The 12,047-nt window shown below is 44.4% G+C and overlaps 1 protein-coding gene across 2 annotated transcripts in view; it reads right to left on the bottom strand.

Annotated features, from left to right (window-relative positions):
- RRP7A (ribosomal RNA processing 7 homolog A) overlaps positions 1–12,047 on the bottom strand; it is a 269,296-nt gene that overhangs the window by 185,228 nt on the left and 72,021 nt on the right. The window lies entirely within an intron of this gene.

The raw sequence follows: 12,047 nt of genomic DNA on the forward strand, positions 1-12,047 counted from the left end.
CTTTCCTGATGTCAGTGCGCCAGGGGTATAAAAGATGCATCAGATGTCATTTTCTTCAGTTTTTCTTGCCCCAGATGTCAGGTGCCCCCGAAAGGGTAGGCTAATTTTATGCCAATAAACATGCATGCAGTAAAGTAAAACTCTACCTTCATCTATAAGCAAATACACCACATAGGTTGTATAGACTAGAGAAGTACAGATGAGGCCCAGCAAAGGAAAGGGGGATGGTGGATGGGTAACCTGGACTGAAACAGTGAATACACTCTAACATCTACATTTATGGTAGGTACACAACTGTACTTTGTTCATCGTATTTCACTGTTGCAGTCATTACAATTGGGTTGAATCCCAAAGCTAAGGTTGGGCGGCTGGGGCTAAATAGGATTAGGAGAGGCTATGAGGCCATGCAGAACTGCAGTGGCAAAGCCTGCTCTAGATTTAGAGTAGAGAGGTAAATGATAGTGCTTTGTAAAAGTGTGCACTGAACTCCAAGTTGCAGCCTCTAAGATGTCTTTGGTAGGTACTCCTCTGAGGAAGGCTGCTGAAGTGGCTGCTCCTCTGGTTGAATGTGGCCTAATGCCCTTAGGCACTGATTTGCCATACTGTGAATAGCAGAAACGAATGCAGTGGCCTATCCATATTGAAATAGTCTGCTTTGAGATAGCCTTTCCTTCTGATCCTGCAGCATATATCTGATCCTGCAGCATATGCCACTAGAAGTTGCTCAGTCTTTCTGAAAGCTTTGGTTCTGTCCAAGTAGAAGCGTAGCTGCCTTTGAATGTCCAAATAATGCAGAAGTCTCTCACCCTTATTCTGTGGGTTTGGATAAAAGGTAGGCAAATGAACGGTTTGATTCAGGGCCACACTGGACATTACCTTAGGCATAAATGTCGGATTAATCCTCAGAGAAACCCTGTCTTGATGGAAAATGATAAAGGGCTCCACAGCCATGAGTGCCTGTAACTCGGAGACTCGTCTTGCAGAGGTTATTGCTAGGAGCAGAGCTGTTTTCCAAGATAAGAATTTTATATCAGCTGTAGAGGCTGGCTCAAAAGGAGGCAGTGTGAGTTTTTCCAAGACATAATTTAGATCCCATGCCGGTATTGGTGCTCTCCTTGGAGGCCTTATGTTTTTGGCCCCTCTGAGGTACTGCCTTAGTAATGGAGGAGAAAAAAAAAAGAGGTGGTCCTGTATTGTAGTGAGCTGAAATGGCAGAGGCATGAATCTTAATTTAGGAAAAGGACAGGCCTTTGTTCAGCATCTCAGTTAAGTATTGTAAAATCTGAGGAATATTTGGTACAATCGTGTCAATTCCTTGTGCCTGGTTCGAAGCACAGAATCTCTTCCATTTTTCTGCATAAGATTTTCTGGTGCTAGGCCTCCTGGCCTCCAAAATAACATACATCACTGCTTTAGACAGAGGCGTGTTTTGAATGGTTACATTATCCGCCATGCTGCCAGGTTTACGGTCCTGATATGGCTGTGCAGGATCTGACTGTTTTATTGGGTCAATAAGTGAGGAATTTGAGGCAATGTCCAGGCTGGGCATAGAGACAAGCTCTTTAGGATTGGGTACCAGTGCTGGTGGGACCAGTCTGGGGCAGTCAGTATCATTTTTGGCTTCTCTTGTCTGACCTTTAGGAGTACCTTGGGGAGGAGAGGCTGTGGGGGAAAGGCATATACTGTTAAGTTTTTCCAGCTGAAAGATAAGAACATCCACTTTTCATGCTAGCTTGTGATAAGTCCTTGTGCAGAATTTCTGTAGTTGGCAGTTGTGAGGCGAGGCAAATGGGTCTATGTCCGGGCATCCCCAGTTCCTTGTTATCATGCTGAAGACTTGTGGATCCAATTTCCACTCGTGGGGTTCCATTAGGTTTCTGCTTATTTAGTCTGCCAGAGAATTTATCCTTCCTGGCAGGTATTGTGCTTGCAGATGTACTTGGTAAGTCAATGCTGTGTCCCACAAAGTCATGGCTAGTCTGCAGAGGGGGTAGGAATGTGTGCCTCCCTGCTTGTTTATGTACCACATGACTGTAGTATTGTCCGTCTTTATCAATAGTTGTTCTGGAAGAAGTAGATCCTTGAAGGCTGTCAGGGCATTTTGAACAGCTAGCATCTCTTTTTGACTGATATGTAGATGCATTTGGCTTGCGGACCATGTGCCCTGAAAACATCTTCCTGCCATATGGGCCCCCCAGGCATAATCTGATGCATCTGTTGTTAATGTCTGCCTGGCTGTGGGTAAACTGAAAGGCTGTCCCTTGTTGTGGTGACAGGCCTCTACCCACCATCGAAACTCCTGTTGCAGGCAGGGAATGAGGGTAATTATTGTTTCCAGGCTGTGGCAATGTTGAGTCCAAACACTTTTTAGATACCATTGTAGTTTCCTCATATGCAGTCTTGCCTATGGAATTAGCAAAATGCATGATGCCATGAAGCCCAAAGCCTGCAGAATTTTTCTTGCAGATAACTGGGACTTTGCTGCCAACATTTTGAAATAAGTAGGTCAGTTGTCTTTGTCTGGCGTGAGATAAGCCATCTGGGCAGTTGTATTTAAGCTTGCACCCAGGAATATTACCTCTTGTGAGGGTACTAGTTTTGATTTCTTTTCATTTACTGTGTACCCTAGGCATGTTATTAATCTTTTTACAAATGCCAGATGCCCTTGTTCTCTGCTTGAATAAGGCAACTGTCCAAGTAAGGATAAATTTGTATTCCTCTTTGTCTGCAAAATGCAATTAATGGTGCCAGGCATTTTGTGAAGACCCTGGGCGCAGTAGATAAGCCAAAGGGCAGTGCAGAGAATTGGTAGTGCATTGAGTCAGCTACAAATCTGAGGTATCTTCTGCATGAATGCCTGATTGGGACATGCAGGTATGCCTCTTTTAGGTCTAAAGTCACAAGCCATGCCTTCTTGCCCAGCATGGGCAGAAGCTGCTACAGAGTCAAGATTTTGAATTTCGGAATATCCAGAAATGTGTTTAGAATAGACAGATCCAGTATTGGTCTCCATGCATTGTCCTTTCTGGGCAACAAGAAGAGTCTCGAGTAAAATCCTAGTCCCTGCTCTTGCTGTGGCACTCGCTGAATGGCCCTCATGTCCATGAGGGCTGAAACTTGTTTTTGAGCCTCTGCCCATTGACTGTGTGGCAGGTCTGGCATTCTGTTTGCCCTTGGCAGGGTGTGAAAATGGAACCTGTAGCCTTGAGAAATTATATTCAGGACCAATTTGTTCTGGGTGATCATGTGCCAATTTTGGGAAAAAAAAGTGCTAGTTTTCCCCCTAAAGGGGCTGCCAGAAGATAAGTGCTTGGCATTAGCAGAGGGAAGTCATTGGGACTGTTTCCTATATGGCTGTGGTTTGTCTTCTCCACTGGTAGAAGCACCCCATTGTTTGGGCCTGTATGAGCCCTGGGGCCGTTGTCTGCCTCTAGGGCGTCTGTATCTGCCTCTTTGTGGCCTGACACTGGAAAGGACCAATTCTTAGAAGGCCAGTTCCTGCTACATCTGGGTGGCTGTACCTGTAAGAAAGCCTTTACTGTCTGCATAGATATAGCTTTATCCTCCATTTTCTTCAACACTTCTTCTGCCTTAACACCAAACAAAGTATCATGCTGTAATGGAACATCCAATAATTTTGCTTTAACATGATCAGGCAGATTCTGTTCCTTTAACCAAGCACGCCTTCTAAATGAGAGAACCTGTAACGGTGGCCCTGCAAGAGGCTTCCAGTGAATCAAAACCACATTGCAAAGTGTGCTTTCCCACTTGTTCAGCTGCATGCAATAAATCTTGCATTTCCTTGTTCTCAGAACATTCAGAATTTGTCAACATTTTCTGTTTTAGCAGTGACATTAAGTATTACTGATATTTAAGCATATGAAACTGACAGTTTAAAGCCCTTACAGCCAAGGTAGCAGAAGTGTAAACTTTTTTCCCCATCTGTCCAGTGCCCTTGAATCCCTATCTGAGGGGACAGGGTTTTTTGCAGTAGAGGCCTTGAGCCCTTTGGGACCCTGAGAAATAGTCTCTGGGTCAGCAGCAGGGTTTTTATATAGAAATTTATGAGAATCTGGAACCCTGTAGTATCTGTCTGGCTTAACAGGTGCAGGAGGTAGAGAGTCAGGGGACAGTCCGGACTCTGAAAATACATCTACAATGTCTAGAACAGGTGGAATAACAAGAGGTCTGTGCTGAGGTAGAAGAAGAAAGTCTCTGAGCCTTTTCTTAGATTCTGAGTAATTTTGGCTCTCTCCCAGTGGAAATTCTCCCTCATGGTATGCAGGGTTTCCCCAAAGAAATAATCCTCAGGAGGAGAAGCTGAAGGAATAGATTCTTCAGCATCAGAATCCTCATACTGAGGAAGACAGAGTATCCCTGTTCTGAAGAGGAGTCGGAGGAAATGGAAACCTGATCAGAGGAATCATATTCAGTGTCTTGCCTAGGCCTCTTATCAGGAGGGGGATGGGAACCTCTGATCAAAGTAATTAGGTCTTCGGCCATTTTGAGCATCTGTTTCTTAGGCATGGAAGTCTGTCCTGGAGAATGCTGTACTTGTTTCCTTGTCTTTAAAGCTGTTTTAGTCAGTCTTGGATGCTGAAGTTGGCTTGATATAAAGCTGTGTAGGTCTGAAAACACCCTCAGAAGCCGATGCCTGCTCAGTGGCTCCAGACCCATCTGAGGTATCAGTTTCCGAAGGCCCAATACCTTGAGTATCCAGAGGCCTAGTTGTCTCCACGTGGGAGTCAGAGGCGGTCTCTGTGGCTCTGAGGTAGCAGGTGTCAGGGGCTGCGAAAGCGCCTCACTGAGAACCGGCGGACTGACAACTGGCCAAGAAGAGGCTTCGTCGTCGTTTTTGGACCTCGGATGCCTGTCCTTTCATTTTTCCTTGCACTTTTTATGAACTCCGGTCGTCAGCTGTTCTGACGGCATTATATAGTTAAACCTTCGGCCAAAGTAATGAAATGCAAAATCGTACCGATGCTTAATAGTGCGTTGGTTAAATCTAGCACAAAACCGACAACTAGCAATGTCGTGGTCAGGGCCTAGGCAAGGAATACAATAAGAATGAAAATCCTTATGAAGTATTTGCTTCCCACAAGAAAGACAATTGTTAACTTTTTCTGACATCGGTCTGGAGCAAGAAAAAAGTTTCCCCAACAGGGTACTTAGCTTTATTGAAGACTTTGGATCTGAAATTCAATTTCGAAAATCTCAGGAGTCGGCCAACCGGCACTTGCGAACTTGCTTTTGTTTCGGGCACTGCGCGGCAAAAAAGACTGAAGAAAATGGCGTCGGTTGCATCTTGTATACCCCTGGCGCTCTGATGTCAGGGAAGAGGCGACAGCAACCGACGCCGGACCAGGACTTTGGAATTCAGGCCGACTGTGGGTAGCCTGCCAGCAGGATAACCCAAGTGTAATGACTGCAACAGTGAAACACGAGGAACATCAAACAACCCCAACCAGATGCTTAACAATTGTAGAAAACTTCTAGTTGATCTCACACACAGTGAAACTAGCTAGAAAAGTAAATGCAGACAATAAAAGTGCTATAAATAACTCGTAAAAATAAGCAAAAAAAAAAAAAAAAAAAAAAAAAACAGGATACTTAATGTTATATATCACAGATCAGTTTACTCAGTGCCTTTCCTCCGATTAGCTCAGTGTCTTATCACTGGGTTCAGGCACCTAGGCAGCGAGACGTTTCCCTGTGGCACATCTGACTGGGGACACAAGGCTGAACTGACAGTTAGCAGCAGAGAAATATGGCTGTTTGCAAATTCCCTGTGGGCAAAGAGAAGAATGTGTTGCCATGCCCACAACTACAAGAACCAAAGTCACAGACGGAAAACAATGTCCATGGTCCCCAAGGGAACATGAGACAGCAGGCAATATGGCAGGCATCAGCAGCAGGCTGGCCAGAGGGCATATCAGTGGCAGTACAAATGCAGTGCACAAAGGGCAGTACCTTTATAAATCAGTGTGTGTGGACCATTACCCCCTTTACATTCTCTAGGGAACATTACCTAAAACACATACTGGAGCATAAATGTGACTACAGTAGCCTGCAGGATTTCCTCCATGCTGTAGCACACTTCCACATGTTGTAGTTACACAAGTATGTACTCTAAACTGAGCACAACACTCATTACTTCTTCTGCCTCCATGCATTTGGTTATTAAAGCTGTGAGCATGGCAGTATGTGCTTCTCTTTGCCCACAGGGAATTTGCAAACAGCCATATTTCTCTGCAGCTGACTGTCACTTCAGCCATGTGTCGCCAGTCAAATGTACCACAGGGAAATGTCTCGCTACCTAGGTGCCTGAACCCGTTATCACTGTTGCAGAACTCATCACTTTAAGAAGAGTACAAAAGATCAATAAAAGGAGTGGGAGGTGGAAGGCTGGGAAGAGCCCAAAACAAATCCATGCAGGATGGCCCTAGCAAAACCTGCTCTGACCATAGTAACTATATCCAATTTATAATGCTTAGTAAGGGTATGCACTGAAGGCCAAGCAGCAGCTTCAAGGGTGGAATTAAGTATGCAAACCCATGCATTAAGCCCAAGAGGCAACAGCCCTAGTGGAATGAACTCTAATGGAAATAAACAGGCACTTGCCATGAAAACAACAAAAGGAAATGGCCTTGGATATCAAGAAGGAGATGGTTTGCTTAGAAACAGTCACACCTAATGCACTGTGATGAAAATAAACACTAATACCTGAGCTGTCTGTGCAAATCCAAGGTATGCAGGACCCTCTCACTAGCAGACTGAGGAAAAGGAAAAAAAAGGGAGGGAGCTGAACTGCCTGATTCAAGAACAACTTGTTAAAAGCCTTTGGCATGAAAGGAGGATTAGTATGAAGAGACCTCCTGTCCCTGTGAAAAAAACAAGAAAAGGAGGAATGGTCATAAGGGCCTGAAGCTCAGAAACATACCGAGCAGAAGTAAGAGCAAGCAATAAGACAGACAGTCTTCCAAGTACAGCACTACAGAAAAGCTAAACCTGCAGGCTCAAAATGAGCCAAAGTCAATTTTTCCAAAACAAAACTAAGACCCCAAGGAGGAGAAATAGGATTCCATTGCTGGTCTAAGATTAAGGACACCTTTAAGAAAGTGTTTTACCTCAAAATGAGAAGCCAAAAGAAGGATTCAAGGGCAGATGGGCAGAAACAGCTGAAAAATGTGCCTTTATAGAAGAATAGGCCAAGACAGACTGGAGCAACTCTCACAAATAGGAGAGAACCAGAAAGACCCCCGCTGAAAAAGGGTCCTGGCTACAAGCATGGCATCAGACAGAAAATCTTTTCCATTCAGACATACAAGACTTTCAAGTTGCAGGTTTTCTTGCCTCCTGTAAAACCCTGAGCACGGCCTCAAAAAAAGAGGTGCCTAAAAGAGATCAAAACCCTAGCACTCACAATGTCAGCTGAACAGTGGACAAGTGAGGATGGATGAGTGACCCCCTGTCCTGTGTGAGGAGATCCAACCGGTGAGGTAAACTGTGGCAATTGCCCCTGGCCAGATGCATTACGATGGGGGACCAGTGCTATCTTGATCAAAAGGGAGTCACTAGCAAGATTTTCAGGGAGTCTAGCTGAATCCTCTACTTCCAAGAGTCCTGCAGAGGAAGGAGAGGGAAGGCAATGGGAAACATCCTCTTCAAAGTAAAAGAAAGTGTGTCCATTTTCCATGTCAGGTGGCAAGGCACTCTGGAACAGAAGAGAGGGAGCTGTCTGTTTAGAGGGGAGGCAAAAAGCCCATCGCTGGGGTTTTCCTTAGTTAGAGCCATCCCCAGAACACATCTCTGTGAAGCATCCATTTGTAAGTCTGTGTTTTAGACCTGCTCAAGAAGTCTGTCACTAGATTGTGCTCTCTAGAAATATACACTGCCTGAAGAGTTAGCTGATAATTGAGAGTCAGATCCCAGACCTGGAAAGCCAGCCTGCACTAAAGGTAAGACTTTGTCCCCCCATGCTTGTTGACATACCACATCAATGTAGTGTAGCCTGTGTAAACCTTCAGAGAGCATGGGGTGAAAAGCCTGAAGGGACAGAATCAGAGCAGTCATCTATTTCATGTTGATATGGCCTGACTTCTGATGGGGGGGGGGTTTCTGGTAACCACAGGATTCCACCATTCCCATGTCTGAAGCATCAGTGAACAAGTCTTGAAAAGGAAATGGAGGCTGAAACAGTAGGCCTGGGTTGAGGGTAAGTTGATGAATCCACTACTCAAATTCCCGCTTGAAACAAGGAAGGAGAAGCACTCTGAAATCCAGACAATGGCAATGCTGGGCAATGCTGAAGCCAAACTGACTTGAGGTACCACTGAAGCTTCTGCACATGCAGTCTGGCAAGAGGGAGCATTAGAATAAGACAGGTCATAAATCTTAGGGCCCGAAGAACCTCTTTGGCTGAACAGCAGGCCGAGGAAGAAGAGACTGAAAGAAAGCTGTCAAGGGCAAAATCTTTGGAGGCGGAAGCGAGGCTAACATTGGCACTGTCTGAATTCTGCAGCCCAGATACACATGATCCTGTGAGGGAGTCAGGAAAGACTTTTGGAAGTTGATAGTAAACCTCAGTCTTTGATGGAGAGAGATTGTGAATTCCAGAGCCTGCAATAGGTAACTGGGAGAATAAGCCTGAAGCAACAGGTCATCTAGACAAGGAAAAATCTGAAAGCCTTGAAGCCTGCAAAAGGCAATCACAAGAGCTAGCCATTTTGCAAATACCCTTGGGGCAGTAGAGAAGATGAACGGCAAAGCACAGAACTTAAAATGAGAGGAAGAAACAGAAGAGAGGGTGAATAGGAACATGAAGGTAAGCATTCTTCAGGTCCAAGGACAACAGAAAAGCCTGGGCAACAAAATAAGAAACAGGGTTTGAAAAGAAAGTATCCAAAAGGAAGGAACCTTGAGAAAAGTGTAGACTAAGATGAGATCCAGAAATGGCCTCCAAGAGCCTCCTTTCCAGGAACATGGAACATTCTGGAATAGAATCTCTTTCCTACTTGGGAAAGAGGGACAGGCTGAATAGCTTCCTGATCCAGAGACCCCAAGAGTGTCTGAGAAATGGGGAAGTTGTTCTTGAGGAGGTTGGGTAATCCCCGAAAAAAGGGAGAGATTTCCACACCATGAAGTAACCTTGATGGATGATGGGCAGAACCCAATAATCTGAAGTGATGAACTGACAGGGACAGTCAAAGGAACACAGGAACCTGGGGACAAGGGTTGGTGTGGGTTAAAATGTCAAACAGAGGCAGGCTTGTCAGATAAAGGAGGTTTCTGGGCCACACAGCCTTGAGAAGACTTAGCAGGTGGAGCTAGTCTACCACCTTTCCTGTTTTTGGTGGCCTGATGAGTTTGCCCATGGACAAAAGTAGACCTAGTAGGATAGTTCATCTGGAACTTAGGAATGGGGGACACAAAAATATGTTTAAGATCTTGCAAAGCTTTACCTTTTTCTTGAAAAGACAAACATATCGTCAGCAGCAGCAGTCCCAAATTATCTGAAGGAGCATCTGTCAACTTGGCCTTAATGTCTTTGGGTAATGACTGCAGACAAAGCCAAGAACAACACCTCATGACAGACCCAAAGGCAGCAGCTCTGGAAGAGGCATCAGCAGCATCATAGCTGCACTTGATAGAGTGGCGAGCCACCTGACAGGTAGAACCCAAAACAGAAAAACTTCTTCAGAATTAGGGAGGTCAGAAATGGCAATCAAGTCCAGAGCATATCTGGTTGTGAGAGTCTGGTAATTAATTACCCTAAAGGCCAAGGTAGCTGCAATACAGACCTTCTTTCTAATCCTCTCCATAACCCTATTATCCTTATCAGAATACAGGAGCTTGGTAGTGGGAAAAAAAAAGGAGGACACAAACAGGAATTGACAAACTTCAGGAAACTTACAGAACCTGTCAGGTTCCTTAAGAGCAGGGGACTGAGAATAAGGAGTCTTAGATGCAGGTATAAAGCTGTCCAACAAAGCAGCCAACAAATGAAGTACCACAGACGGTTTAGGCAAGTCCACCTGAAGCAGCTCATAATACCTCTTCTGAATGTCAGATACCTAAGACTACCACACTTAAAATATTCCCTCATTATTGCTACTCTGCCCCCAAAGGACAGCTCCTACAAAGGAGTATCAGGACAATGAATTCCTCTTCATCAGAGCCATCAGTCACGGGAGAAGGGATCTGGGAAAAGTAGGACAAAGACCCTTCAACTGACTGAATCCATCAGAGGAATCGGGTTCCTAGGTCTTTGGGAAGGAGAAGTCCAAGGGGGAGTAGGCATAGAAACCCCATGGGAGGTTTAAGGGCCATTAGGGCATTGAACAGGTCCTGAGTAAACTCCTGCCTTTCTCTGAGGATCCTTAGGATGTACAAGAAGAATGTTTAGTATTTTGTTTTTTCGTGGCAGGAATGTCATCCCTAACAAACAGAGTCAGACCCTTGATGAGATTCAATAAGAGCACTGGAACCTCTTCCTGGACCAAAATTTGCAGAATCCCGCTAGGGCCCTCAGATATAATCCAACCATGGTTCCACCTCTATGTCCGGAGCAGACTCTTGCAAAGCCTCAGAGGATATGTGAAAGAAAGGATCCATGCCGGCCTCAAATGGGGTCATGGCAGAGGAATCTGAAGTAGACACTGGATGGCCTACACAGCCCTCATCTGCTTCTAGACAGACGTCCCATGGCGGCTGGCCTGCTTAACAACAGAACCTCGGAGTTAATAGATTCCACCACACTCCCTGGACTAACAGTTTAAGCCTCCGTTTATTTATTTTTTTAAGACAGATGGCCAGTGAAGACAACTGGCTTTTAAGAGTCTTATGCACAAACACTTTACAAACACTACAGAAGGTATGGTCATGGGAAGCACCCAAACAAAAAAAAGACCGTTTATGGCAATCCTTATGGGGAATCCACTTCCCACACTGACATTTTCCTTCTTGGATGAAAAACTCCAGGTAAACAAAACAAGGCCAACAGCAAAAAGAAAAATACCCCAATGGGACACTTATCTGACAGCTAGGTATTCAGCACTGCAAAGGGCACTCAGACCGATGATGGCATATGGACTGTCCGCAAAGAAGTTCAGGGTAATTGTGTCTATAAGTCACCTTTATGCCCTATGTCCTGTGCATGGAACGTGCGACATACAGTGCATATATGATCTAAAGGCTTTGGTATACTAGCTGAACGTTGGGCTATCATTGACATCAGATCCTTAAAGTGAAGAATACCGCAACAGTGTTACAGGAGGACATCAAGTGCTTCCCACAGCTCCTTCTACAGTATGCAGAAAAGAAAATGTCAGGAATACATATATCATGAAGTTAATTAAAATCTCCTTTCAGCTAAAAATGCAAAGTACTACAAAGTGAAATCTATCAGCCTTCTTCTAGTTAAGGACATGTATTTCCTGTTGACAATAACCACCTTTTATAGTTTTTCATGGTTCAACTTACATTAAAGCCTTAACCAACTAGCAAAATGGCATTCGTGGTTACCATTCAGACACCACCTCCCCAACAACTGCTCCCAAAGGACTTCAACTTAGCTTTAATTAACTAACATCCTGTGGGTTCACTGCATACAATATTCCCCCTCCCGTTCTCCCTCCACTCAACATGAAAATTTATCTCCATACAAAAGCATATTACCCCTTTTAAAAGTACAATTGTTTTCATTGTTGTTTATGAAACTGAAAGGTAGAAATATTCTTTTTTTTCCTTTTTCAAGTAGCACCAGTGCAAGCAAAAAAAAAAAAAAAAAAGTATCACATGTAATATGGTAGTTGCTCAAGAAAATGGCATGAGGGGATGGAACACTCCAGTCTGTAATATCCTTTGGATATTAAACACAGGTCCCATCTCTCTGAGTTGGTGATAGCTCAGGAGGATGAAAAATATCCCACTGCACTTATTTTATTTTATCCATACTCTGTTGACCGAGATAGTCTCACTACACAAGTAGCATCTCTCTTCAGGGGAAACCCAAGATGCAATTTACACTACTAGAGAAAATTTGGCCA

Source organism: Protopterus annectens, chromosome 1.part1, assembly GCF_019279795.1.
Source record: "Protopterus annectens isolate FY-2018-M chromosome 1.part1, PAN1.0, whole genome shotgun sequence".
NCBI classification, from domain to species: Eukaryota; Metazoa; Chordata; order Ceratodontiformes; family Protopteridae; genus Protopterus; species Protopterus annectens.